The sequence below is a fragment of the Octodon degus genome, unplaced genomic scaffold, assembly GCF_000260255.1.
Source record: "Octodon degus isolate 3935 unplaced genomic scaffold, OctDeg1.0 scaffold00166, whole genome shotgun sequence".
Taxonomy (NCBI): domain Eukaryota; kingdom Metazoa; phylum Chordata; class Mammalia; order Rodentia; family Octodontidae; genus Octodon; species Octodon degus.
In genome coordinates, this window is record NW_004524742.1 from 489,706 (window position 1) to 493,554 (window position 3,849).

Sequence of the window (3,849 nt, forward strand, 5' to 3'; positions counted from 1 at the left end):
AAATGAAAATCTCTAAGAGATGTCTTTAGTACATGAAAGGGTAATCTATGGGATATAACAGAACTGTACATACGCTGTCTGACCTCTGTGGGCATTTGCCTGAATTCTCACCTGGGAGCAGATGTGGCAATGGGGCTAAAGTCACTGGGAGATGTTTGATTTTTGTGTTGTATGTGGCAGTGTCTCTGGACGTGAGGGATGTAGAAAGCAAATACAGTATGATGGACAAAAAAATAAACCCCAGAATGCTCAAGATCAATGAGACTCTAAGGAATCATTCTGTCATGGTTTACCCAAGCCCTCAACAATTCGTTATATTTGAAATTTCAGGAATGTGTCACACGTAGCCGATTAAACAAACCATACAAAATTGGTTAACTATCACCCATCCCTTGCCTTCTGCTCCTAGCATACTCCCTTAGAGTAGTACAGACAGGGAAAAACTAACTATTGAGAGGAATTCTTAACACTATTTTAAGGTAAAATTCTGGCTAGTCCAAAAGGGTTCCTTCATTTAAGGGTTTCAGGAAACTGGACACTGTAACTTTATTAGTATTGGCAATGTTTGTTTGGAGCAAATTCAGCTCCAGGAACTGCATGGTTGAAAGCAGGAGGGGTTCCACCAATTTTCCCAATTCCTTGCATTGTAGCACCCTGGCCAAAGCGTTGACTTGTTGGTGGTGTCAATCGCAAGGTTCCATCGGGCATCACAGTGGCAGGTCCTGGAGCAGGCACTGGAGCAGGAGGCATGGAGTCTCTATTGTTTATGCCCATAGCTCCTGCCATAGCCATCTGGCCCATCCGTATCTCTTGTTCTTACACAACAGGTAAGGTTCCCTTGAATCCTTCCTGTTGCACATCATCTGTTCTTGTGGCTACCACATTTCTTCTTCACAGCGCCTACGCTCCTGTTCTTGCCTGAGCTCCAATTGATTTCGTTTTTGGACCTCTTGGTTATGCAGCTCTTCCATTCTCCCAAGTTCTTCTTGGTGTCTCATCAAATCCTGCCTTATCAGCATAGCCTGGTGCTCATGGCTAGCAGCCTCAATCTCCATCTCCAGCTTCTCAAGGGCTTCCTTGATGTTGTGATCCACTTGATCCTGCTGCTGCTTCTCCATCTCAGTAAGTGCCTTCCAGTGCATGGCATATTCATATTTAAAGGAGCCAGGCTGTGCAAATCAAGGTTGCTCTCACTCCTTGTGAAATTGCTGGTTCTTTCTAACAAGCTTTTCTGCGAGTCCTTCATCATCTAACTGGTCCATATGCTCCACAGTCACAGGCCGAGTAACTGTGGTTAGTAGGAAAGACCTTTCACTACATCTGACCAGAGCTTTCCTTGCAGCCTGGCTTCCCTGAGAACTCAACAGTACCTTTTCCTGAGGGTCTTCCTCGGTCATCCACAATGACTACAACCCTTTCTACCTGGCCAAACACAGAAAAGGCTTCTTCCAGTAGCTCATTGGACATGCACTGAGGGAAGTTCCAGACTATAAGGGATGCACTATGGCAGGCAAAGCGCAAGCACAGTTGTTTTCCATGGAGAAGCATGTTACCCAGCTCCACTTTGGCAATCTCTGCAAGGGTTCTTGTTTCCAAGCAGATAAAGCCAAAGCCTTTATCCTTATGAATGAAAACTTCTCTTGCTTTCCCATATTTCTCAAATAGTTTCCTCATTTTCTCCTCTATGATATTGGGGAAGATTGCCCACAAAGAGACAGCTATGTTGGTAAATGTCTTCTCTCCTAGTTTCCTAAAGTTCTTCAGATCAATGGTCAAACCTTCATTTTGGCTACTGATCTGTTGCCCCTTTGCAGGTATTGATGGTGGCGGTGGCTGCTGCTGCTGCTGCTGCTGCTGCTGCTGCTGCTGCTGCTGCTGCTGCTGCTGCTGCTGCTGCTGCTGGTGGTTGTGGTGATGTTGGTAGTGATGCTGATGATGCTTCCTTGGAGTCTGGTTCTGCTTCTCCAAGTTAAAGGTCTTATTGCTCTGCATTTTTATACCCTCAACTTGATTGAAGACAGCAAAATGCCTCCTGAACTAACTTTGACTTCACCAATACCAACAGTTCTCTCCACAGAGTAACAGCAACCCGTTATATACTATTTAGGTCTCTTGGAATCCTCCCTCTTCCTGAAACTTATAACACAACTGTGTTGTTTACTTCACACATTATTTTCCATGCTCATTTCCTGAGTGTGTTATGCCGTAAATTCATAAACTTCTTGTATAATATTATAATAATCGATCTAACATGTTCGAAATCCATTTATGTCGTATAAACGTTTCCATCATTTATCCCTTGTGAAAAACAAACTATTTTCATAATATTTTTGACCTCCTATAAATTGTCACGATATTGGATGAAATCCCATAAGGTAAAGGTATAGCCACTTAGAGATTGAGAATTTATTCTTAAACCTATCGCCAACTTTAAGTTTGAAGAGAAAGAAAAATTTTCAAAAATAGACATGCTCAATACATTGTTTCAAATAAAATTTCTATTTTCTACAATTATTAACATATAAATGCTGAGAATCTATAGATATTTTGTGTGAGAAAGATTTTCTCCCAAATATTTTCAAAAAACTCTAACAAAAATATATTTTAGATTTAACAGTAGTTATTTGTGGATTTTTCCCCCCACTTTCCTTGCTTTCAAATTTTCATACAATAATAAGAAAGCAATTATGCTCACATTCTGATTTGGGCATTGTGTGAGAGTAATTAGAATTCCTTTATGTCTAAACAAAAAACACATCATCTTAGAAATCTTCGTAAAGATTTTAAAGACAGTAAAGATGTTGTAGCTATAGTATTTTAGATTCAAAACTCCTTACTGGCTACAATTTATTTGAAGGTAATTTATCAAAATGGAAGTGCAATCTGCACTTTAGTAACACTTCCTGCAATATGATACAACTTTGGACACAAGTTTATACGGGGTCTTCATGTAACATCTAAGTGGAAAAATAATTCATTATTAATTTGATGGTTTTTCTCATAGTTTTTTGAATTATAATTCTTATATATTTGAATCCATCTTCTTAATGGTAGTAATCATATTTGTGGGATCAGGATTTTGCTATACTGTCGATTAATATGGTGTAACAATTTTTCTCATTAACGCAAAATAACTGATTAAATATTTCCTTTTAGTGTTTGATTGAATTTGGTAAAAACATGATTAAAACAAATAAAAGTATGTTTTTGGCCTTAAAATAGGCCCAGACCTAAGGAAGTCTTTTGACAAAGTAAATGAATTAGTTATTTTCTTCACACTACATTTATCAAGAAATAAAATATCTCTGGCAACTAACCTGAGATATTAAAAGAATGAAAGTGTGTTTCTAGTATGTTTAGTAAATTGTTCACTTTCTAGCTGTGGTTCAAATGTTGAGAGAAAAATAAAATTTTCTTCACATATAATATATATAATTAAACAAAAATTTTCTATTTTTCTTTCAAAGTGCTATTAAAACAAGACAACTGCTCATTATATTCCCATTTATCATAGTGTCACATTATTTCAGTGTTGTCACTGAATAATAGACAATCAAGAGTGAAAGTTTTTCAAAATTGCTGTCCTCCAAAAGTTACAAATTAAGTTAATTACAAATCCAGAATAAACAGTTTTTAATCACATAAAACATTTCTGCCACATTATGCACACTTTTGTGGTGAAGTAACTTGAAAGTCAATGGAATATTATTAAAAATAAATAAAACCCCATGTTCACAAAGCTCTCGCTTACCACTCATTAATAAACAGATGCACTGAAAAATGTGCCCCAAACATCTGCTCTTGCTAAAAGTGGCATCTTATTTTTCAATTTTAATATTAACAGTTTGA

At 37.6% G+C, this 3,849-nt stretch overlaps 1 pseudogene; it reads right to left on the minus strand.

Annotated features, from left to right (window-relative positions):
* Nucleotides 1–549: 549 nt before the first annotated feature.
* On the minus strand, nucleotides 550–1,992 carry LOC101567564 (annotated as a pseudogene).
* Between the last annotated feature and the right edge of the window lie 1,857 nt (nucleotides 1,993–3,849).